The sequence below is a fragment of the Pleurodeles waltl genome, chromosome 4_1 (assembly GCF_031143425.1).
Source record: "Pleurodeles waltl isolate 20211129_DDA chromosome 4_1, aPleWal1.hap1.20221129, whole genome shotgun sequence".
NCBI lineage: Eukaryota > Metazoa > Chordata > Amphibia > Caudata > Salamandridae > Pleurodeles > Pleurodeles waltl.
The window spans coordinates 144,237,610-144,264,142 of record NC_090442.1 but is presented as its reverse complement, the minus strand read 5'-3'; the positions used below and the strand labels follow the sequence as shown (position 1 = coordinate 144,264,142).

Here is a 26,533-nt window from a genome sequence, read left to right as displayed (position 1 = left end):
TCCTGAAGCCCTGTATTTCAAGGTCCTCTTATATGTGATGATGAAGATAAAGGAGGGGAAATGAAATAAAACAATTGCCTAAGATCACACAATTTGGTCAAGTGGGGAAGCTGGGATTGGTTGCTACATGGTTCACTTCTCCTACACCCATTCTACCCCCCCCCCAAACAACCACCTTGCTGGTATTAATGCGGCCTTTGGGTCACACCACAGACCAACATTTTTGACTGCTGGGAAAATGTGTGTGAGTACTCATTCCCTGCATACTTCAGTTCAGGGGCGTAGCTACCATTGGTGCAGCTGGGACAGTGGCACCAGGGCCCAGAACCCTGACAATGCTATGGTTTACAACCTCAACAGCAGTCTAAAGGACCAGTGCCTCGTCACGGGTAGCAAGCTCTATATAAATGCAATTACAGTTACAATTTGGGCCCATGGAGCCTTGCTACAGTATTATTTCAATTAAATTGTTTTATAACCAATCAGGAAAAATGGAAATTAATACATTGAGTGCACTGTGACGAACTCATGTTATTTCTGGCACTGCTCTCACAAACATTGACAAGTTTTGCCAGTTTTTTCTGGTGGCTTTATTTCCTTTTCCCACAGAAATCGGAAAACAATTCTGCATATGTCCGCATAGATTTCAGCAGACAGGTACTGCCTCTGCCTTGAAGCGTACAGGCACCAGCAGCAGCCAGTTAACCCACTGAGCTACCTCAGCATCTTATTTGAAAGATTGCTGCACCCTGGCTCCAAGTCCTAATAGCCCATCTCTCTTTCAAGCTCCAGGTCCCCAGCCGGGCGCCCAGTATGAGTATATTTACAGAGAAAGGTCCCTTTTCGTGCCCGCCTCCTGTTCCGAGCCAGGGCTTCCTAATAAATGGTTGTCTCATCTAGAGAAAGGGTGGGTCACAAAACGAGTGAGCGTGCCAGGAGCGGGGAGAGTGAGGGGAAAGGCGGGCTGGGGTTGACAAACAGGGAAAGGGGCGCCGAGGACGGGCAGGGGCGAAGATGATGGCGGGGAAGAGAGGGGCGGTGCGCTTCGAGGCACGAGGATGCTGAGTTACCAGCCAGGCTGCAAGGAGTGAAAAGAGACAGATGAGGGGTGAGAGGTGAGGGAGACGGGCGGGGATAAAAGGGAAGAAGCTGGGAGGGCGGCGGTGATGCGGAGGAGAGGACTGTGGGCCATGCCGAGGTTGATAAGGATGAGAGGGGAGCGGGGGGTGGGGGCTGGGAGAGAGTGGGGGCGGCACCGGGGAGCCACGGCTCTTCCTGATTGGACGCCGGCTGCTTGTCATCAGACAGGGCGAAGGATTTGCTGAAGTCCCAGCTCCGAGCCCCATGTTCTGCACAGAGCTTGGTAGCACGACATGCCAGCACAGGCAGCCGGAGACAGGTGCATGCCCTCGCTGCCCTAGGGGGTGCACGCGGCGGAAACAGGGGTTCGCCACCGCTGCTCGACTGCCAGCTCCGGGGGAGGGTCAAGAACGGTGGGGGGACAGGAAAGGCGGATCTGGGGGACAGAATGGCCGCAGCACATAGCAAAGCGATGCAGAGGGGGATGTGATCGAGGCTCGGACAGGAAGGGGTCTGGGAGAGAGCATCCCTGCTGCACAAGACACGGAGCCACAGAGAGGATAAGCAAAGGCAACTGTTACCTGCAAGAGGAAGAGAGATCCTGCGGAGACAGTAGGGAGTGGGTGCACGGACTCTGAAATACCCCCTGCAGGAAGCGACGAGACCCAGAGCAAGCCCTGCAGCTGTCCCTGCGAACGGGAGACCTAGGCGCAGCTCTGCAGCTGACCCTGCAAGAGGCGAGGGACCTGAGGAAGCCCTGCAGGAGGCGAGGAGACCAGAGAAGACCTGCTGCTCTCCCTGCAGGAGTCCCGAGGAAGCCCTGCAGCTGCCCTTGCAAGTGTGGAAGAGACAGAGAAAACCTGCAGCTGTCCCTGCAAGAGGCGAGGAATCCAGAGGAAGTCCTGCAACTGTCACTGCAAGAGGCGAGGAGTCCAGAGGAAGTCCTGCAGTTGTCCCTGCAAAAGGCGAGGAGACCAGAGAAGACCTGCTGCTGTCCCTGCAAGTGGGGAAGAGACCAGAGAAAACCTGCAGCTGTCCCTGCCAGAGGCGAGGAATCCAGAGGAAGTCCTGCAGCTGTCACTGCAAGAGGCGAGGAGACCCAAAAGGGAGCCCTGCAGCTGTCCCTCCAAGAGACGAGGAGACCTAAAAGAGAGCCCTGCAGCTCTGCTTGTATTAGGAGATGAGACCAGAGTAAGCCCTGCTGCTCTCCCTGCAAGTAGAGAAGAGACCAGAGGAAACCTGCAGCTGTTTCTGCTAGAGGCGAGGAGACCAGAGGAAGAAGTCCCTGCAGCTCTCCCTGCAGTAGGAAAGGAGACCAGATTAAGCCCTGCAGCTCTCCCTGCAAGAGGCGAGGATTCGAAGAGGGAGTCCTGCAGCTCTCCCTGCAAGAGGCGAGGATTCGAAGAGGGAGTCCCGCAGCTCTCCCTGTATGGGACGGAGAGACTCCGGATAAAGAAGAAAACAGCGATTAGGTGCAGGAACTCTGCAGGAGCCGATGAGAACCAGAATGGAGATGCAGAGGCCAACGGAGTGCAGAGCTCCCTGCGACAGTCCCTGCAAGAGGTGAAGCAGTCTAGAGGGGAGAGGCAGAGGAAAGGACAGAGCGAGAGGGCTGCCCCTACCACCCCTGAAGCAGGCAGAAGCCAAGGGTGGGGGGTACTCGGGACAGCTGTCTCTGTGTGAGAGGCTAATGCACTCAGGGAAACAGGAGCCAGGGGGAACTCCCTGCCGAAATCTGCAGAGAGATCCGGATAAGAAGCACAAGAACTCTGTCAGAGGAGGCGGGTCCTGGAGACAACCCCTGCCGCTGTCCAGCGCCGGGCACCGAGCCGGAGGATGAGCGGCACGAGAGGGTGAGGAGGCACTGCAGGAGGAGGCACTGCAGGAGAGGAGGCACTGCAGGAGGAGGAGGGCTGCAGCCGCACTGCCAGAGGCCCCGTGGGAACACAGAGCCTCCCCAGGCATGGACGCAGGAGGTACTAGGTGAGAGGTCGCCAGCTGCTGTGGGAGACCTAAACACCACGAGCTCTAGAGCAGTGAGGTAGGACATTGAGGTGGGAGTAGACCTGGGGGGAACCGGTCCTTGTGTGATGCTGAGGCAAGGCAGTGAGGGAGGGTACATTCTGGGAGGGTATAGATGTTACCCAACAGTGAGGCACAATCTATACCCTCCAAGGATTTCTCCTGGGAGGTAGAAGAAATCCTGGGAGGGTACACATGTAAACAACGAGGCAGGACATTCTGGGCGGGTATAGTAGTTAACTTACAGTGAAGCAGGAAAGTGAGGCAGGGGTAATCCTGGCAGGGTATATCAACCAACAGCAAGGCGGGACAGTGAGGTAGAAAAAATTCTGTAAGGGTATAGTCCTTAACCAAATGGGTAACTTTGGTAGCATAAATTCAGGGAGGGTATAGTTCTTAACAAACAGCGAGGCAATCAGTGACATAGCAGGCATCCTGGGAGAATAGAGTTCTTTACCGGATGAAGAGGTAGGGACATGGTAAGGGAGAACACCTAATAGAACAAATTCCTTACTTGAAACTGTAGGACAGTAAGGGAGGAAACATCTTGGGAAGGCATAGTCCTTAACCAACAGTGAGGCAGGGGAAATCTCTGGTTCTCTTTACTCACTGACCTGCCTCATTCTCTAAGGAATCTATCCTTTCAAGTGGCTCTCACCTCACTGTCCTGCCTCACTTTTAGCTAAAGACGTTTAGTGAGGTAGGACAGTGAGGTGGGAATCACTTGAAAGGATAGATTCCTTATAGAATGAGGCAGGACAGTGAGTAAAGAGAACTCCAAGAAGGACCCATTCCCTGTCTGAGGTTGTGGCAGGAGGCTGATGCAGGAGAAATCCTTGGAGGGTGTAGTTCTTGACTAAAACTCAGGTAAGACCGTCTGTAGGCTGTAGGAGACAGCCTGGAAGGTTAGATTCCTTAGAGAGCAATGAGTAGAAAAGGGATTTGTGGAAGGGCGCATTGCTTATGTGAGGTAGGCGAAACCTCGGGGGGGAGGGTTTAGTTCGTAACTCAGAGTGGGGCAAGGAAGGAGCTGAAATCAAAGAGAGTAGATGCCTTGAGGCACAGTGGGGTGGGACACAGAGGTAGGAGAAATCCTGGGTTGAAATATTTCTTTAATGGAAAAGCAGCAGGAGAGTGAGATGAGAGAATTCCTGGAAGGCTGCATGGGAGATATAACTGATTGTGGAAGAGAAGAGGTTCCACGTCGCTCGGGGGGGGTGGGGGGGGGGGGGGAGATTTTGGACTAGAGACGAAACGGCATTGATTAAAAGGACATAACTCATATGCGCATACTGACTGTAGGGAGACGTGCGAGAGACATGTCCTTGGCTGTCCAAAACAGTGGAATGATCCCAGACTGACAGAGAAGAGTCCCAGACTGATAGAGGGTGGGAGGGACCGCAGGCAGGGCTTGAAAAGGATGCAATGTCATATTGTGGGCTGAGTGTGCATCAGCTCATCTGGGGAGTCCGGGCTAATAAGGGACCTTGAGCTATGGGCGGCACAGCATCTGCTCTGATGTAGGGCCCAGGGAGGAAAAGGCATATCCTGGCATATGTCGGGGCCCCAGGGACCGTTCACTCAGTGCAGTATACCTCACCCGCCACTAAGGCTGAGACATTTATTTCCCCGCACCCATATTATCAGTCCATCACAAAACCCCACCGTAGCAGGTCTGCACTCTGCGTAAACTGAGCCTTCAATCCTGGGATCCCTCAACCCCAGTTCCCAGGAGCGAGTCCCCATCCTTGCGTTCATTCAGGGTGACCTATCCCCCACTCTCCAGGCTTGAGCCCTCGAAATTCTATCTCCCCCAGGAAGCTCTGCTCCCTACTCCGCAGGTGGGCGCCCCTGCCCCCTCGTTCACTTGGTGGGTCCTGCACCCCTCTCTCAAAAGACAAGCCCCCTATCACTTTCCTAGGCTGACACCTCCATCCTGTGTCTCAATCAGTGAACACGCCTTTTCGACCCTCACAGCCGAGCCTTCCTCACCGGGAGCCCAGAGTTCCATTCCTAGGATTGAGCCCTCAGGTCTGGGAGGCCAAATCCCCTGAGACTATGCCCCCCCCCCCCCACCCTCCTGTTTCACGGTAGGAGCACAGAGTCCCCCCTCCAAAAACATGCCACTCATCCTCTCTCACCTAGATAGCCCTACGTCCCTCTCAAACCTACCCATCCAACCCTCCTGCCCACTCAGAGCCTCTACCCCATCTTTCTTCAACTTCGTAGCGCTGGACCTCTCTTTGAAGCAGAGCCTACACACACAGGAGCATCTATACCTCGTCCAAACCTTCCCCACTTTAACCTGCCCAGAGAGATACCTGCACCGAACCTGCCTTTGCAGGCCCGGAGGCCTCTCTCCTCGCCTTCTACTGATCCCTGAGCCGTCTACTCCTTCAGCCTACCCCAGAGCGGCCGCGGAGCCGCAGCCCATCTGGGGAGGAATCCTAGGAGAGGCCGCGGCTTCTGTGTGGAACGAGGCCTCGGGGCATACACAGGCTGGGGTGGGAGCTGCGGGAAAGGCCCAGGCCCGGATCCTGCCGTCTCGCCCTGGGACCTGGCGTGGGGAAGAGGCTAGAGATGCGAAGAGACAGACGCTTGGAGCAGGCAGGGACCGTGAGACAGGGCGCCTGCACCCCGAAAGACGTAACCTGATAACATGAAAGAAGAGAAGACAAGACAAGACACACAGACAGGGCAGTCAGAGGGATGGACGGGCATAGGGGCCAAACTAGGGTGATTGGGGGACAAGGTGAGGGGGCAAGCAGAGGGGCTGGGAGAAGAAATCCCAAGGCCAGAGGAAGTCTGGAAACCAGGCAAGGCAGGGAAGGGGTATAGACTGGTGAAGTGTAAGGGGGTGTCAGCTACACAAGAGAAGGAGCAAGGAAAGCGGTCAAGGGAGACGGCCATAAAGAGAATATAAATAATAGGGCACACCATGTGAGGACTGGGCCTGAGGGGCCTTAGAGGAACAGAGGAGGAGATCTGAGACAGTCAGGGACCATGGAGAAGCCATGGATGGGCCACAGAGAGGCCAGGAGAAGTCACTGCAAAGTTACTGACAAAGTCACTGACAGAGGAGGCTGTAGAGAGGCAATACCCGGGTGGGGAGGGGTTCAAACTGAAGCTTACCAAGCCCCAGGGTGCACAGTAGCCTCAATGAATATATTAGAAGTACACCAGCAGGGCCAAGGTGAGAGGAGACGGCATAGACTCACAGTACAAAGGAACCATATAGAGGGGCAGGAACAGTACAGAGTGTGGCAGAGGGAACATTAAACAGCACACACCACAGATGGCACTTGCTGCCGTTCGCATGATATTGTTTTTGGTGTTCATGGGAGGAGCGTGATTTGTTGGGCTATTGCCCCACGAATGAGAGAAGCCTAGAAAAAGTTGCCCTCAGTTCAGACCCATCAGAACAACACAGACATAACCCGGTCACCTGCTCGTGTGAGTCCTTTGTTAAGGGGTGTGATCCTCCATTAATTCCAAGTGTTATCTAAGCTGTCAGCGCCACCCCAGTCTGGACGATGCTGACCATCTCATAGTGAAAGGGTAATTCAGTGTCCGTAAAGTGCGTGCATGGCTTGGGCGCCAGTGCACCAGTGTAAAGGGAGGCTGTTATTGACTCGTGCCCCTGTTTCGCCTTTGAGTGATCGTGTTCTCACCCACCCCGGCTACACTGCTCAGAGAAGGCAAGGCCAGATGTTATTTGACTTAGTATTTGTGGAGCACACTTCTGCCATCCATGTGCCGCCGTGGAGCATATTAATGAATGTTGCACAGGGCGTTATCATTGAGATAACTGCCCGTCACTCGTTTCTCGCTTTCGGCTCGGGACGCATAACTTGGGTGCTTGCAGTAATACTCTCCAGAGAGGGCATTAATGCTGCAGGAAGCGGGAGTCTGTAGACATGTTTTTTTTGTTTTTTACCGATGTGCACCTTCATAAAGTGTTTTCTTCTCGGTGGACATCTCACCGGCCTGCGGGCTCCCCGGCTCTAACACTGCGGCAGAACATCCAGCGCCGCCCGTGCCCCGAGCTACAGGTCTCTGCCCGCATCAGGTGCCAGACTAGAAACCTCCTGGGTAGAGCACTTTGCAAGACTGCTTTTCTAAGCCTTGGAAGCGGTTCAAGAACAACCTCGCATTACTTATGAAAACACCTCTTTTTACCATCTCACATGGTTAAAGCAGCAGCAGCGTGGGAAATCTTAACAGCTTAGGCAGGAAATTTAACTGGTTCTTTTTCACACTCAACTTTTCCTCGCAGGTTTTTCTCAGTTCGTCAAAACAAATACAAATTTGGAAACAGACAAGCTTCGGGCTTGGAGCTGCTGTCCTGGCAGAGTGTTACCAGCCACAGTGCTGAGAAGCCGCTTGTTATCAGTGAGGTGTCTGACACTGACCAGGCAGGACCAGAGCAGAGGACATCTGAGGAGTGACCTCGAGTATCTGGTCATCTCCAGACACACTGGCTGGGCGCTGCACCATACTCACCTTCTCGTGCCCTAATGGCCCAGAGATGCCTTCCGAGGTAATACAGCAGATCAGATGTACAGTCAAAAGTGTGCACTCCAGGTTGTCGTGTAACTGATAATTACTGTACTAATAAATCACTAGCGTGTGGCCTCAAGCGCTGTATAAAACAGGATAGTGATATCATATATACATATATCTGTGTGTGTGCGCGCACAGGGGCATATGAAACACTCAGGGGCATATTTACAAAAACTGGCGCCTGTGGCTATGATGCGCCACTCTTCTTGCGCCGCCCCCCCCTTACTGACACCTAATGACACCATGGGTGCGCCATATTTACAATGCGGCACACCATGGCGGTGGTTAGCACAATGTGTCACCATTTCTGCCACTATTAGGGTAGTTTGCTTCACTAGCGTCAGAAATGTTGACACTAGTGCAGCAAAGCACAGGGAGGCCCATTGAATAAAATGGGCGCGTCATTTAACTGCCTGCTCTGAGCAGGTGTTAAAAATTATGGAAAAAACGGTGCAGATAAATGTAAATTTCACTGCGCCATTTTTTCGGGTCTCCCTGTGCCAGAATGGCCCCTTGCATACATTATGCCTAGTGCAGGCATAATCTGCCGCAAGGGGTTACAAAGTGGCGCAATATTTGTACATCTGGCGCGGCAGAAGTGCCTCCTTAATGCCAAATTCGCATACAAAATGACGCTTGTGTGGTGCAAGGAGGCGCAAGGGGAACGTAAATATGCCCCTCAATATTTAGACAGCAAGGTCCCAGATGCTGTGCTTTTATCTTTCACATATTTCCAGAAGGTGATAATGGCGCACCTTCTAGGGGCCTAGAAGTTGGCACACTGTGGAATACCAAAAGTGTGACTGCAGCAGCATCACCTCTTTGCGTTAAACTGTGTGTAGTCCCAGCTTCCTCACTTAACTGAAAAGCGCAGTACTCGGCGCCGAGGATCACACGTTTCAACTTAATAGGAAAGCTCAAACTTTACCTGAATTAGATGTGGAAGTTCACGCTATTTTTGACAACTGTGGCACAGAGAGCGAGTGTACTTCAGTTCCTAGCGTGTGCTGTACAGACAACACTTATTAATCCGACCATACAGTACTGAAAATGCAACCACACAATCTCATTAAACAGTATTTTTTTTATTTTGATATAAGCCCTAACAATGCAAAAGCATGACAAAACACAAAATAACTTACAACAAACCATTAGAAATAAAATGACCAGACCAAAACAAAAATCAGGAGAGTCCTTATGACAAAAAAACTAATTAAAGCCTCAGGATTCTAAAAAATAGTATAATTATAAGATTCAGTATAGACAAAAACAAATAAATATAATGCTATCTCTTGAGTCTGCCACTTCTAACACATGCAGCCCACATATAAGAAGAGACTGTAGAGTAATAGCTTAATTTCACCCCATTTCAATGTATAGGATTTAATAGGCAAAACACCAACCCATAACTTGTAATATTGCATTCAGTACATTTCAGGGTACATCCTGTCCAGGGGTACGGCTCAAAACCAGGGTGTGTTTCGTGCAAAAGAAAATGGTGTTCTAGAGAGCTGGTCTTTGTAGTAGGACGTGTCTTTTATTGTTTAAAACAATGGTTCCCAACCTTTTGACTTCCGTGGACCCCCACTTTATCATTACTGGAACCCAGGGACCCCCCACCCCCACTGAATCATTATTGTAATCCGGGGACCGCCCACTGACTCATTACTGAAAGCTGGGAACCTCATCTGTTAATATTATTTAATTTTCTAAGCAGTTGCAGACCCTCAGGCCACAGGTTGGGAACCAATGGTCTAAAGCCCCTTATACTTCGTTAACCCTCAAGGGTGTATCATAATTAACTAAAGGTTTCCCATAGCGTTTCAAGTAGCTTCAATGTCTTTGCTATATGCTATAAGCACAGTACTGATGTTCCTGTATCAGAGCAGTTAATCTACATCAGCGATTTCTGATAAATTCTTGCCTGTTTGCTAAGATGGTCATCAGTACATATCTTCGGAAACATCGCAGGGACTACTTTCAGTCTTTCTCCATTCATCCCATTGGGGCCCCCCAGAGAGGGTCTCAAGACCACCTCAAAGTCATCCCTGATCTCTCAAAATCAGTATTCCTTACACTTCCATGTGACAATATCTAACTGTTGGTGTTCTTTAGAAGTGCAAGCCTCCCCACACACACCTAAATACATGCAATAACTATAATCATGCAAGCATGAAATAAAACATACAACAATCATTAGCAAAGACAACATGTCTGGCTTTATGTTAGCATATATGTGCCGAAACAGCTGCCTTCAGTGTTTTGCCCCAGCTGTCCTAGAGTTAGTATCGTGTAATTCAGCAACACCCTTGTCTGCAACAATATGGAAGCTGGGTGTAGGGCACATTAAAAGATTGCACTGTAGATTCCGTCGACAAAGGGCCAGCATTTTTATTGCAGCTCTAAAAAAAGCCTACATATGCAACATTTACTTTGTGAAGTAAACCAAATTAGAGCTCAAGGGAGATTTGTGAATAGCATTGTGTCTTTATTGCTTTACAACACTAATGCACCCAAAGGCAAGCACATAAACAAAAAAAAACATACACCAGCAGTTCAAATGTTGTGTCTGCAAAGTAGATGCATCAAAGAGCACACACTGGCTTTAGTCTAACAAGAAGGAGTACTTGCACCTCATCCCTAAAACCTAATAATAACAAAACTGGGACAATGTAAACCTCCCCGAAACACAGTAACCTTTATGGGCAGCCTGTTCAAGCAATAGCAAATCATGAAAAACACGATAGTCGATGGCTGAAGGTGGCTGACCCAAAGCCTGCTCTCTGCCTGAAAATCTTATTGCACTTTTTTGACTAATTGATGAGATCCAACACACAGCTATAGCTTTCTGAAGACCTACACATGGGGAGATGGATGCTGGCTTGAGTTTAAGTGGATCTTTACAGATTATCTACCAAAACAATTCTTGGATAAATTAGCGGCAAACTGTACTTTGTAAATCACACAAGCTTGCATATGCTGGCGGGCGTATATGTATTGGAGTGCATGCATCAGTCAATTCTCTGAAGCAAGCTTGCCTACATGCGACATTCTTTGGCACTACAGTAACTGCTCTGCTCATCTAGATCCTATATTTTAGCACCAATGCAATAACTATTAATCGGCGGTCTACTAATGGTCTTACTTGGTGATGCAAACTTCATGGAAGGACATCCTGGGGCATATCAAGGGGATACTATGGTTTCCTAGTCCGGTAAGTCCAGGTATCCTTATGTTTGGCCTGAAGCCAGGAGCTCTGGAGGGCATGACTTAGAAAGACAATAACCCTGCTAGGCATATGATGGGATCTTACAAACAATTCAATGTGTTTCACTGGAAAAAGAAGGCTCCCCCTTTGATCGTGCTTTAGTTTAATATGCTTTACCTAACTCTTGCCAAAGAGCAAATAACTCATAACTTATGCCATTAGGAAAGGACATTCATAAGTATGTGAAAGCCCCTCATCAACTACCTTTCTAGATTAAAATTTCACATTTTACCCCCCATGCCCGCCAGGGTGCGGGCATTGCACCTCTTCAATTAAATACTCTCCTTACTACACAACATTCCAAATGCACCCCTACAGGGGACATGCGTCATCCACTCCCGTCCCCACTCGCCGGGTGCTGCTTTTTCACTGGACTTGTCTTACCATTAGTAGACTAGGCTCACGCATTGTTGTCTGCAAGTGATAGGCCTTCCCCTCCCCACCCAACCTCCTGAAAAGGGTTATTATTGGGAGGCGGTGGGGTAGTGGTTCTACACTGTAATGTAAAAGGTGCAATATTCCTTTTTTATTTAAATATCTTTGCTTTGTGCTCTTTGTTAGTACAGTACGAGATGCCAGAGGCATCCCAAGTAGGTGAGCCAATACTATGTGTCACTAAGATTGTTGTATACTTTTGTACATCAAATATTATTTCAAAGATTTTGAAATAAACCGGTCTACCTTGGCCACAAAACCAGCCCATATTGACAGGAACAATGCAGCCTGTCCTCAACTTCTGGGCCAGCCCTTTTACACTCGTGGACTGGGAGGTAGGTCAGTCCGGGTCTCATTAGAGTTCCCTGCGTAGAATAACCCACATCCATCAGTCGCAGGGCCGGAGTCTGGGTCTGACAGCTACCTGGTCTCCTGCCAGCAATGATTTTGGCTGGCAGTGCCAAGCTAAGCCGTCTGCCCCTGGACATTTGTACAAATGTACTACTGAATATGGACACCAACAGTATCATAATATAAGAATTTCGAGGACCCACTATCCAAGCACAAAATATTGAAAGGTAATTGCATATAGGGAAGTACAGATTTAGTATTTCTAACGCAACATCCACGTACCTTGAAGCTACATGTACCATGTAGGTACATATATGCGAAGTTAGGTATAGAAAATCTAGACTTACTTAGATATTTGCTTCCCGATATTTTGCCCTCGATATTCTGTCCCACCGAAATTGTGGCTTCAATATTCAAGAGCGTACACGTTTACACGATCCATTCGGAAAAGACTGGCTCCTGTCCATTGAGAATTTGTTTTCTGCCCACCGGTCACGGTCCTTCAAATGATCTGCGAGATCAAGCATTCCCCACTGATTTTTAGTGGATGAATAGATGAAAGAATACAATTCTTGTATAGCTCTGTGACGATAACGGATGCACCTTAAGGTGTTTCTTCTACGAGGGGAGGTTTGTTCTCCTTTCAGGCTTCCATTGAGTATGTTGCTTGGGCTGCCACACGCTGCAGCGTGTCAAGGATCTGGAGTAGGTTTTATCAGAGGCGCGCAGGGAGCATCTAGGGGTGTGGAGCTGTGTTTTGATGGAGGTCAAATTTTTGTTTTTTTTCAGTGGGTTAATTTGTGGATAAAATGCAGATGTCGAGGGCAGCTCGGCTTTTCAAATGAAGCCAGGATAATATTTTCTGGGGAGAAGATGGAATCTCAGGGCTTCTTGGCTTCTTGTCAGCTTGCAGGACAGCAGAATCTGGCCACAGTGCTCTGGTCACTTGGAGACGGGAGGTGATGTTTGGAAGCCAAAGGTAGAGTTGGTTCTTGTACTGAAGTCAGAGGTAGTTGGAAGTTTCCACTTGTAGCACTGGGGACTACGTGGGGGTGAAAGGAAGCTGGAGTTACATTGTTTCTTTCCTAGTGCACTTCATTTGTAAATCTAGAGCAAGAGAGTGGATTTATCCAAAGCGGACCTGGATGTCAGCATATGAGGCTATAAAAAACTAAAGCAATATTATGCAGAATGTATCTGGCGCTGTAAGTGCTTGGATTTGTAGGCGCTAGCTGGCTGTTAGTACCTGCACTTCTTACATCTGAAGGCAAGCTCTTAGCGGGTTGGAGTACTCACAACTGGACAATACAGGAACTTTAGACCCAGAAGCCGACGCTGTGTCTGGTGTGAAGAGTACCTTTACCTCAGTATTACCCTTTCAGGCTCTGCACCAAATATGTCAGCATATAGAGCTATAAAACCATAAAATAACATTGGGCAGAATGTTTATGGTGCTAAGTGCTTGAAATGATGGGCACTGCAATCCCGGGAATGTGGCTTACTCCTTCATATCAGGTTGTACTTTTGAGAACAGTTGTAGTGTAGTGGCATAAACAGAGGAAACAGACTAAATGGTCATCTATTAGGATAAAGGAGAGCCTATCCTGCTCAGCACTTCAAGAAGACAGACTCAAACAAACGCAGGAGGTGAAGCCTAGGCTCTTCGGAAAAAAAAAAAAAAAACTAAATGGAATAATCATAGAAGAACTCTGAAACTGCAACAGTTGTAAGAGGCTATGCTGCTTACAGCAAGATCACTACAACTACAAAAGAAATAAACCGCTCACAAACCAGAGAATGGCACTTTTGACACGCGCAAGTATTCCGGAGGGAAAGGTAATCACCAGCCTTGAAGGCCAGAGACTTTCTTGGCCCCTACTGTCCAAATGTCCTACTTTACCAACTGGTATGATAATATGGTGAGGCGCTGATGACTTTTTTTTTTCTTTTTTGTTGTTGAATGAACAAGCAAGAGACCAGCTTCTACTCACCGGTTAACACACTTAACTAAACGTGTGTGATCTTGGGCAATTCCTCTTGTGCCCCTGTGTGTACATTCTCTTATCTACCGGTACTTTGAGTGAGGTGAAGCCGCGCCAGTACTGAATGCTATAAAACTGGAACTGACAGTCAGGTTTACAGTGTTACTGATGAGCGAATACACAATACTTGGTGAACCGTGAAAACGTGCACATTTGTGTCATGAGACTAGAGGTGGACGACAGCCTCCGTGAGATGTGGCCAAGGGGACAGAGGGTAGCGAGGATCCTCCTTAAGTAGTCGTTACCTCCCAGCAGGGCCGGCCTTTAGCATGGCTGAGCTGGGCCCACGCCCAGGGCGCTGCCCTTCAGGGGAGTGGAGGAACTGCCTCCCTTATTCTCCCTTTGACTTAGCTCCAAAGAAAACTGTGCTTTAACTCTTCTTAGGAAGGCTGTGGGTCCTCCTGTCCCCATTTGGGTTGGTTTGCTTCTCGTGGGGCCCCTTAACCTTCCCCCACTTGCTCTTACCCCTCAAAAGCTTTTAAGACGGGGGGGAGTAAAGGGGGGCGGGACTTCCTCCTCCACAATCTGCAGCAAATGCACTCCTATGACCACCATTTGTCACGTTCTTACTTCCTGTTTGCTGTCACCTTTTAGGCAGCACTTCCTTGTTGTTGCGATCTAACCTTCGAGGGTTTGTGTCCTTCTTCAGGTCTGTCCGTTCCTTATGCTGAATGATGTCCTCCTCGCAATGCATATCTTGGAGCCCTTGCTGAGGATGTTGCAGCCCCCGGTAGGCCTGTGCCTGTGGGAGACCTCCAGGAGGTCTTTGTCCCAAACCTCGGTGTTTGTGGTTGAGGCTGTGATTGGCACTACTGCCTGCACGCAACACATGCATCAGATTAATTTGCAGGTTAACTCTGCGTGGGTACATTTATATTTTGTGGGTCTTTTATAGAGACTCACATCTTTTTGAAAACCTAGGCTTTCATGATGTCATTATTGTGGTTTTCAGGTGACTATTTGTACTGTATAAGAGGTCTTGAGCAGCCTCCAGGACATCTTTCCTCGTGTTCATGTGTGGGGTATTGCAACACCAAGAAATCAGTGTTTGAGATCTCATTTGTGATACAAAAGCCCTTTGGAGGTGCTCTTTGTGGTCTCTGCCTGGGGTGGTACAGCCTCCAAAACTGTGTGTCTGGCCCGAGCTGGGGGTCACACCATTTACACAGTTTTGTGATTTCTTCCCTGTGTTTTGCAGTACAGTCTCTAGAGATGTTTCAACCCCTACTGTGGGTGTGTCAGCTCCTGAGTGGTCTGAATGTGTCACCTTGATGGATATCATAGACCAGTGGTTCCCAACCTTTTGACTTCTGTGGACCCCCATTTTATCAATACTGGAGCCCGGGGACCCCCACTGAATCACTATTGGAATCCAGGGACCCCCACTGAGTCATTACTGATAGTTGGAACCTAATATTATAAAATTTTCTAAGCAGTCGCGGACCCCCTGAGGAGGCTTCTTGGACCCCCCAGGGTCCCTGGCCCACAGTTTGGGAACAACTGCCATAGACTATTTTTGATCTGTGGGCCCTGCATAGACCCCACTATCATTCTGAGATCCTTTGATGTGTCTGTGTCACTGTTTGGGCTGTTGCAGCCACAAGAGGAGTACACATGTAATCTGCCTGTGGATTCATTTCACTGGCAAAGTAATTTCAACACGTTTCTGCTAATTTGATTCAGTGAGTGGAATTCTGCAATATTCGTAGAACTCTGCAGGTTTTGAACCCCCACGTATGCCTGCATATACCACCTGGGAACTAAAAAAGTGGGGGGGGCACAATTTATAATTTTTTCACAGCCACTTGCAGAAAGCAATAAAACCCCAGGCCTGGCGGCAGTAAGTGAGAGCTTTCATAGAAACAAATAGAAGCACCCCTAGACATACCAAGGGGACACCTCATCACCCAAAATATAACCTACACCAGTGGTTCCCAACCTGTGGTCCGGGGACCCCCGGGGGTCCGCGAAGCCTTCTCAGGGGGTCCGCGAGAGCCTAGAAAATTCAAAAATATTAACAAATATTGTCAAATTAGGTCCCCAGCTTCCAGTAATGACTCAGGCGGGGGTCCCCGGATTCCCATGATGATTCAGTGGGGGTCCGTGGGTTCCATTATTGTTAAAGTGGGGGTCCACAGAAATCAAAAGGTTGGGAACCACTGACCTACACCATAAAATATTCAGTTAGTTACAATGCAGGTGGCATAGTGGTATACGTAGCTCCCATGACACACTTCTAGCAAGTGTCCGAAATTAAGAATGCAGAATTAATTGAATCCTGCCCGTCATTGGTGGCTCATACCTTTTGTTCCCATTTCCTGCTATTCACGCTTCTTTATCTGTACCACTGAGATCTCACAACTTTCAAATACTTATTATGTCTATGTTGAAAAAAAATATAAATTGCTTGTTCACAGGATTGCTCTATCTGTTTTGCTGTACTAAACACAAATTTCAACACACGTTCAAATTTAATTCATATGTTGTTTCAAAATCCCAACGAAGAGAAGACATTGGGAAAAAATCCGTCACACAACGCCATTATTAGGTAGGACTTTAGTTGGAACTTGGTGGATAATTTGGGAGGCCATGGTGTGTTTGAAGACCCCCAGGCAGCAGGCATATAGACTCTAAAGGTGAACTCAAGACATAAATCAATTAGTTTCTTGGTGGATTTGGAAGTGAAGTGAGTCTAAGACTCTAGCTGACAACTTTTTGTTTGAGTAGATGTGTGTGTGTGTATTTGCGTGTGCACACACACATGTAAGAGACAATTAGTATCAAAGGTGGCCTGTGGCCGAGGCATTTTATTGGGTATCAATGCCTCTTTTATACTACTATGTCTCTATTCGAGTTATCACAGCCGCCTGCTGTAAGATACCTTTTCCCCCTTCTGGGTTATCGAAACGACTCAAGAGATCTTGATGACGCTGTCAGAGTGTCGAGCTGACTCAGATCCCTTTGCCCGTATCTGTGGGTATCACGGCTGTCGAAAGACCTCTCTGCTCCTGACATAGCCACCAAGATATCTGTCCTTGTATGTGTTTGTGGTCTCAAGTTATCCGCGTGTTCCAATAAACTTTTCTGAGACTGCCTGCTGAGGCAGTCACTTGCCTATTGGCTTCTGAGCCGTGCTCTTACATTCCCGGCTCTTGGACAGTGGCAGCAATCTGTGCAGCATTCCGTTCCAATCCAAGCTCAAATTGATTAGCTGCTGCTGGATAAAATTGCCCCTGTTGAAAAATGTGTTGCAAATTGGGAGGATAATGGAGGTCAATCAAGCCTGTGGCTGGCTAATGGTGGCTCTCTGCACAGTCTGTCGGCAGCAGCGCGTGAACTCAGGAGTTCCCGCTCCACCTCTCCTGCGGTTCTCCGGCTGCCTGCACAGGAGATGTTAAACGTCTAAACTATCAGCTATGCCGCACACCAACTGCAAGGCCAGGACTTTTTGTTTACAGGATCCCTTTGAACTAACACTTTGTCTGGGGGATCTGCTAGATTTTCTTTTGTATATTCATCATATAATCCATTTTGTGGGTGGGCCTAATTTAGTCCAGGATCTTAGAGCTTCATCACAGGAAAGGTGCAGGGATTCATTCGCCAGGCCAAAAGTAGAAGAATGAGCCTTTTCAGGTGAGCAGCTGAGACGCTGTAAAATCTTGTCACTACAATTGTTCATTCATATCTAGTGACACTGCCTCTAGCCCCCTCTAATTGCAACCAGAAATCTGTGGTCTATCATCCTTGCACCTGGTTCTGCAAACAGTGCTTTAGACAATTGAAACACAGTGGCCCTTTAGGGAAGCGTATGGCCCCAAACTCTGGAGTGTCATGGATTGATAACATAGTGCAGAGACAAGCTACCATCAATTCAGGAAATGCTGTAAAACGGATACATTCAGGTCAACCGCACAGCAAGGATCATGCTTTAGAAATACCGCATACAGACATCTAGACATGCATAATATTGAAGTTGCCCTACACCTGTGATTGAAGCATTTCGGATTGGGGTGCTTTGACTATTGTTTATTCAGTTTCCCACTTGTTTTCGTCTTTCCTAATTCTATATTTAACTACACTCAGTGCTTTGTATAATGCATATATAAATAAATATTGCTTTGAGTGTTTGCAGTATGGCAATCCTTTTGCAAACTGCTCTTGCTGTGCTTTTTAAAAGGAATTTCAAGGTATGAGTACCAAGGAGGTTACATCTGAGGTCACCCTTTAATACCTCACCGTTGCCGCTCCGCTCCATGGCCGACTGTTCCATAGATACTGACAGGATCTGAGCCACCGTCACTGTGCAGTGTTGCTTATCACACTGGGGGTGCCAATATGATCAGAGGTAGAATTATGATATAGCACAGCAGTAATCAGTCAATACTACGAAAAAGCAGTATCTGCAACACCACACACAAAATTTAAAATGGATCTTAACAAGTTCATTCTTTATATTGAAGCAATAGGTTAATAAGTATTGCCACTGATATTGCTATTGCCAGCAAGTTAAACATTTAGAGCCAGTTTTAGGAGTCAAATAAAAAGGAGCATACAGTAACAGGCCAAACCTGAGCATGCTTCTTGGGTATTTCAAGTCAAGCCCCTCTTTTTTGACAACTTCCTTGATGAGAGTTTCCATAGATATAGAGAATTGGGAACAGCTGTCTAGTACGTTCACTTACCTGCGAATAGGACAGGATCTGGCAGAACAATGCAGTCAAAGACCTTAAACCTCACTCATTATGAGTGATCCTCACTTTCTGGAAGGCATTCTCACTCCTGATCTTCTATGACGTCCCTTTAGTATTTATTAGCTTCTTACAAGCAGGGAATCATCCGCTTTGAAAGACTATGGGGGTCATTACGACCCTGGTGGCCGGCGGTAAGCTGGCGGTAACACCACTACAGGCTGGCGGTGTTCCGCCAGCTATTATGACCGTGGCGCAATAGCCACAGCCATACCACCGGCCCCTCCACTATACCGCCAATCCCCAGGGCAGCGGTGCAAGCACCGCTGCCCTGGGGATTATGAGTCCCCGACCGCCAGCCTGTCCGTGGTGGTAAACACCGCCATTGAACGGCTGGCGGTAAGGGGACTTGGGGTGCCCCTGGGGGCCCCTGCACTGCCCATGCACTTGGCATGGGCAGTGCAGGGGCCCCCAGGCAGAGCCCCGTCGCGCATTTCACTGCCCGAATTTCTGACAGTGAAATGTGCGACGGGTGCTACTGCACCCGCTGCACATCAGCATTGCTGCCGGCTCTATTACGAGCCGGCAGCAATGTTGATGTGAGTTTTCCGCTGGGCCAGCGGATGGTAACACTGTTACCGTCCACTGGCCCAGTGGAAAAGTCATAATAGGGAGCCAGGAATACCACCGGCAATGGCGGTATGCTGGCTCCCGCAGCCTCGGCGGTCTTTTTACAAGACCGCCGAGGTTGTAATGACCCCCTATGTAATGCTTTAGTCTAGAATTCGGAAATTGAACACCTCTGCCTTGAGACTGTCAAGTCGTAGGCATTTCAGCTGATATGTGCATGATTCATAAATGAGATCTTGCTGGGTTATTCTTTTAAGTGCCTCCAGTTTGCGTTTAATAACGATACAGATTCGGTGACCTACCTATTTAATAATGTAAACAGGCATTTGTAAAAAAAAAAAAAAAAAATGCAAGGTATCCATAGGCCTGCTATAGAAGCCAGCACCAGATTATAGATGATAATGGCTAAAGGTCACCTAGTGAACCTGGCTGGGGAAGCAGTCAGTTGTGATGGGCTAGTGACGTGAAGGAGCTAAAGACTCTGATGTCATCTCATTATTTTATAATGCAGAATTGGGCATCCGTTTTGGCATGTTCTTAATTAAACCTGCTATCACCAAAACTCCTTGTTGTACTTGTTTAATTTAGGCTTTGAATACATTGGGCTTAGAGGCAATAAGACCATTCCCCACCTTGTAAGATATTTTTCAAACTCTAAGAAATACTGGGATGACTCAAGAAAAATGCTCCAATAGTTACAGAACAACAGTAGCAAGATTTGGAAAAAAACTGTGAGATGTCTGCAGTAACAACCAGGGTGTCTCTAGAAAACAACGAAAACAGTGGACACCTTAAAAACAGGAGGATCTAAGGCTGGACATCTTATAATGTGGAGCCTCCAGGTTCAGCCTGTTGTGGGGTTCACTTTTTTTCTTTCACCAGTAACTGAAGCATTCCCGGTGGCTCAGTGAGTTAAAAACTTGCCGCTGACATCCAGCGATCTGCAGACCACAAGTTTGATGATCACATATTGGATAATAGTCACACTGTTTATTTACACTGCAGGAAACCACAACAATTTGGCATGAAGTGCTACACAAAAAAATATTATTATTATAGTCTTGCCGCCATGTTTGAGTCACATACATAGATGGTACCAGCAGAAGCACAGCTTGGCACCTTTCAGCGTGGTGGTGTCATGACCGGGATCACAGACCAGCCACCCCCCCCCCCCCCCCCCAGCTCTGTCTCTTTTGCGGTCAAGCGCCCCGGCTACCTTAGCCTTCCTGAGCATGGGTCTCCAACCTTTTCTGTAATAAGAGCTACTTATGTTCAATGAATATCCTCCTGAGCTACTGTTATTACTATTATAATTAATATTATATAATATCATATATGTCGAAGGATAGTTTACATTACTCTTTGATCACCTTTCCGCTACATGTAATGAAACTTGAACTGAACTCTGTAATTTGCAGAATATTCCATCTGTTAGCAAATTGTACTATTTAATTCATTTTTTCGGTTAAGGTTGCATGCAAGCAGTTGTCAGTTGGATTACTTGTACTTCAGATGTTTGGAATGAACAATATAGCTAATGCATTACATTTGATAAGTTTAGATATTTCCAGAAAGAAATGTGGATTGACGAGTCTGTTCTCTCTGAGATCAAAACTAATTTATGTGGCCAAGGTTTGCTGTGCACATTTTTGGGTAATATAATTCAGTATTAGGTCATGCTGGAAAAAATGTAATTGTTGAAATTCATAACTATTATAATAGTGTGTGTATAATAGTGTGCATATCAGACAAGGTTACATTGGCAAAAAACTCATGAAATATTACATGCAGCGATAACCTCAGTATGACAGGGTGGCCACAGACAGGGTTGCCACCAGTAATGTAAAAAATAATTTAACAGTTTGTCATGCCTTTACATGGGTAATACAAACAACAATAGATGTATTACCCCTGGCACCAGGGCAATAATATGAGTCATAAGTCCCCCTTATGCTGCATAATTTATCACTTAAATAACAACTTTAAATATTTTTATAAAGTCGATAATTTTTCTCAAAATATCAGCGAATGAGTTCTGAAAATACACACATTTTCATCTCAAATACAATTTCAATTTTGTTATACATATACTCATCCTAGCAAAAGCTTTTTATTCAGTAGGCTGTGCTGCACACAGGAAAGTTACTTAACGGTAGATGGAGAGCTACCAGTAGCTCATGAACTACTTGTGGGAGAAACCTGCTCCAGAGGGTCTCAACTTCCAAAGCGGTGTTCAGGCACACTGGCTACTATCTGAGGTGACATGTGAAACCATACTGATTGATACCGCATAAACCTGCGCAGGTCCTTACACTCAAAGCAAGGACAGAAATAGCCAAGAACATTTTTAAGACAATGAGGTTGTTTTATATGCCCAGAGAGGCTGAACAGCACCAAGGACTGAAGTCTTGAATGGTCGAACAAATGCCAGTGAAAATGAGACGTCTTTATTCATTGTCACCGGCCTTTGGAATTATGCACCAGAAGAGGGCCAAGTTATGTGTTAGGGTTATCTAATTTATGCAGCAAAAAAATATAAATTATACAGAGTAATGTGGCACATTTTGTGTTAGGATTACTTCATTATTTTGGCGTTTTTACACATGTTAACATTTTCTGGGCAAAAGTTTGACCTCATAAGTACTACTCTGACATCAATACAGAAATAAGCAACAGAAAGACGACCAGTTATCCTTTGCAAAGGGTCTTCCACATCAGCAACATGTATTGCTGCCTTCTTAGTAACTTGTGATCCGTTTGAGCTAGTACCAAAACATTGTTTGCTTACATCTGCAGATTATGCAGCAGGCAATGGATTATGTGGCAAAGCCATAATTATAGATCTTAAAGATCTCCTGTCCCTTTAAAGTTTGCCCAATTTCCTGAGAATCTGCACCTGCCTATGAGCGTGCAACACATTCCTTAGGTCCTGCACTGTTCCTAATTCCCAGCAATATTTCTTGGAATGTGACAGGTTCCTTAGAAAAGGCAAGGTTTCTTATAAATCTGTGTTTTACAGACACTGTATTGGATCTTAAACCCTACAGTGTTTTTGTACACTACAATGTTGTTTAAGCCTTGCATGCTCCTTAGTCCTCCCAGTGTTCCTTATAAATCAGAATATCCCTAGACCATGGTATGCTTCTTAGAATCTGCTATGATTCCCAGACCCTAGAATGGTCCTTAGATCCTACATTGTTCCTTAGATGTTACAATGTTGTTTAGACGTTGCAGTGCTTCTTAGTCCCTGCAATGTTCCTTAGATGCCATTAGCTTGCAGAGGTTGCAGTGCACTTCATTATCTGCAGTGTTCCTTAAAATGCGGAATGCGTCGTAGGCTGTACAGTGCTTCTGAATATGCTGATTTCTAGACCTAGGAATGCCCCTCTGATCCTATAGTGTTCCTTACCAACCACAATGTTGTTTTAGGTCTTGCAATGCTCTTTAGTGCCTGCAGTGTTCCTTCAACACCACAGTGTTGTTTAGTCCCTGCAAAGTTCGTTAGACACCACAATGTTGTTTAGGTCCTGCAGCGTTCCTTAGTGTCTGCAATGTTCCTGAGACACCATAATGTTGTTTGGGCCCTGCAACGCTCCTTAGTGCCTGCAATGTTCCTTAGACACCACAGTGTTGTTTGGGCCCTGCAACGCTCCTTAGTGTCTGCAATGTTCCTTAGACACCACAATGTTGTATAGGCTCTGCAACGCTCGTTAGTGCCTGCAATGTTCCTTAGACACCACATTGTTGTTTGGGCCTTGCAACGCTCCTTAGTGCCTGCAATGTTCCTTAGACACCACAATGTTGTTTGGGCCCTGCAACGCTCCTTAGTGCCTGCAATGTTTCTTAGACACCACAATGTTGTTTAGGCCCTGCAACGCTCCTTAGTGCATGCAATGATCCTTATACAACACAATGTTGTTTGGGCCCTGCAACGCTCCTTAGTGCCTGCAATGTTCCTTAAACACCACAATGTTGTTTAGGCCCTACAGTGTTCCTTAGTTCCTGCAATGTTCCTTAGACACCACAATGTTATTTAGACCCTGCAACACTCCTTAGTGTCTGCAATGTTCCTTAGACACCACAATGTTGTTTAGGTCCTAAAGCGTTCCTTAGTGCCTGCAATGTTCCGTAGACACCACAATGATGTTTAGGCCCTACAGCGTTCCTTAGTGCCTGCAATGTTCCGTAGACACCACAATGTTGTTTGGGCCTTGCAACACTCCTTAGTGCTTGCAATGTTCCTTAGACACCACAATGTTGTTTGGGCCCTGCAACACTCCTTAGTGCCTGCAGTGTTCCTTAGACACCACAGTGTTGTTTAGGCCCTGCAACACTCCTTAGTGTCTGCAATGTTCCTTAGACAACACAATGTTGTTTAGGCCCTGCACCGCTCCTTAGTGCCTGCAATGTTCCTTAGACACCACAATGTTGTTTGGGCCCCGCAACACTCCTTAGTGCCAGCAATGTTACTTAGACACCACAATGTTGTTTAGGCCCTACAGCGTTCCTTAGTTCCTGCAATGTTCCTTAGACACCACAATGTTGTTTAGGCCATGCAACGCTCCATAGCTCCTGCAATTTTCCTTAGACACCACAATGTTTTTTAGGCCCTACAGCGATCCTTAGTGCCTGCAATGTTCCTTAGACACCACAATGTTGTTTAGGCCCTACAGCGTTCCTTAGTGCCTGCAATGTTCCGTAGACACCACAATGATGTTTAGGCCCTACAGCGTTCCTTAGTGCCTGCAATGTTCCGTAGACACCACAATGTTGATTAGGCCCTGCAGCGTTCCTTAGTGCCTGCAATGTTCCTTATACACCACAATGTTGTTTGGGCCCTGCAACGCTCCTTAGTGCCTGCAGTGTTCCTTAGACACCACAATGTTGTTTGGGCCCTGCAACACTCCTTCGTGTCTGCAATGTTCCTTAGACAATACAATTTTGTTTAGGCCCTACAGCGTTCCTTAGTGCCTGCAATGTTCCTTAGATACCACAATGCTGTTTAGGCCCTGTAACGCTCCATAGCGCCTGCATTGCTCCTTAGACACCACAATGTTGTTTAGGCCCTCCAAAGCTCCTTCGTACCTACGATGTTCCTTTGACACCACAATGTTGTTTAGGTTCTGCAGTGCTTCTTAGTGCCTGCATTTTTCCTTAGACACCACAATGTTGTTTAGGCCCTGCAGAGCTCCTTAATGTCTACGATGTTCCTTAGACACCACAATGTTGTTTATGTTCTGCAATCCTCCCTAGTTCCTGCAATGTTTCTTACAAACCACAATGTTGTTTAAGTTTGGCAGTGCTTCTTAGCGCCTGCAATATTCCTTAGACACCATGATGTGTTTAGGCCCTGCAGTGGTCCTTAGTGCCTGCAATGTTCTTTAGGCAATATAATTACAAAGACCAACCCAAAAAGGCCTCGGGGACATGGGTCAACTCATATTAATAATCACAGTGGTCCTCTGGGACTCTTTTTATGCATACTCAATTCGAAGTACCCTGATTGAAGCCAGAATCGTTCAATATCTTGTAATCAATGCTCTATGCCGGCCTTCATAGTTCGATTGCAGTCTTTTGTTATATTTCTTTGAACATCATACAGGTGAAAGACGTACATTTATCATAAAAAACAAAGTGCACACAACACCGTGAAAGTGAAGTTCACAAGTATTTGTACAACTAAAACCAGAAAGTAACATAGATCAATGAGCCCAAATATCCTCTAGATAAGCAAATAGGATCCTTATTCTCAATTACAGTCCTTAATGGATATCAATTCAAACAATCAGTGATCAGGGGATCTACTGTTGACATTTCAAACCCTGGGTTATTCACACGGTCTCATCAGGATGAGTTTTCTGAAAAAAGTACACCCATAAGAGAAAGTGTGAGGCCCAATTACCATAATGTGTAATCAATTTGATGAGAATAAACCACAAATTCTATACTCAACTCACCAAATAATGGCCCTCATTCCTACTCTGGCGGGCGGCGGTCGCCGCCCGCCAGGCGGGAACCGCCAAACAGCCACCACGCGGTCAAAAGACCGCTGGCGGCATTCCGACCTTCCCGCTGGGCCAGCGGGCGCTACCTATGTTAGCGCCCGCTGGCCCAGCGGGATGGTGGCCTGCAACACAGAAGCCGGCTCCGAATGGAGCCGGCGGTGTTGCAGGTGTGCGACGGGTGCAGTTGCACCTGTCGCGCTTTTCACTGTCTGCAAAGCAGACAGTGAAAAGCATGCTGGGGCCCTGTTAGGGGGCCCCTGCACCAGTGTCATGGGCAGTGCAGAGGCCCCCAGGGGCCCCAGGACACCCGTTCCCGCCAGCCTGTTCCTGGCGGTGAAAACCGCCAGAAACAGGCTGGCGGGAAGGGGGTCAGAATCCCCAGGGCAGCGCTTCTTGCAGCGCTGCCCTGGCGGATTCGCCCAGCCAGGGGAAATCCGTCGGGAAACCGCCGGACCCGGTTTTCTGAGCCAGGAAGCACCGCCAGCCTGTTGGCGGTGCTTCCGTCATTCGAAAACCGCCAGGGTCTGAATGACCCCCAATGTATCTTAGTGTGAACTCATCAAGTTTATTCCGTATCCAACTAGATGGCAATCTATAGAACAACATACAAAGATTATGATCTGGTGGTAAATATCCCTTTCAAATGAGTCTGTATGTGAGTAAATGAAACAGACTAAACTCTCAACTTCCTGCTCACTCAATGGACCATGGTGCGGATGAATATCATGCTTATCACATTATCTCCTTGTCCTATACGGTCTATTACTCACTCACATGCACCACCCATGTGTCTTGTTAAGAAGTCATCTTCACCAGGCTGAATCCTTATCCCTTGCGGAATGCTACTTGCTCAGACTTGTGTCAGAGTACATCATTGTGCCCAATATTGCATGACTCGTATACACAACTGCACCTCTCACATCTACAAGTGTACCATTTCTATTAATGCGGTAATACAGACACGTGTGAGAACACTATAAATCCCTGATGTGATCTTAATCATCGGGTCGAGGTTGTGGCTAGCTCTTAGTATCACTGCAACCAGACAAGTTATCTCAAATACAGCCCAGTGTACATTATAAGGTCCTGATCGCTTACAGCCTACGACTGCCATTCATTCTTTAAGCCCCGCATGCACTTACCATTAACAGTGCCCGGGACGCGCCTCCTCTCACCACTGCGTGTTCTGGAAAGTAGATAAGTGGGAAACGCTGTTATAGATAAGATCATTGTCTATGAGTGACTAGACCGTCACCCTAGGTTACCAGTGGCCATATTGGGTGTAGAACACCACCATACAGAGACACTGACCCTGTATTAAAATAGATTCTCATTAGTGTACAAAGATTTGCAGAACTACTTTTATGTTCCTTGTTGAATAACATGACATACAGATCTAAGGTTAAACATATTGTATTTTATCAGCCACAACAAATATCCTTGTCACCT

General features: G+C 47.3%; 1 protein-coding gene across 2 annotated transcripts in view; it reads left to right on the top strand.

The window, feature by feature from the left end:
• The first annotated feature begins 1,243 nt into the window (after positions 1–1,243).
• The window catches only part of LARGE1 (LARGE xylosyl- and glucuronyltransferase 1), a 755,508-nt gene continuing 730,218 nt past the window's right edge, over positions 1,244–26,533 (top strand). The window contains exon 1 of one of the 2 annotated variants that reach the window (XM_069227932.1): positions 1,244–3,063. The gene's annotated coding sequence lies outside the window, so the exon portion shown is untranslated. Of the gene's footprint in view, positions 3,122–26,533 lie in introns of both variants that reach the window. The other variant, XM_069227934.1, reaches the window with a different exon arrangement.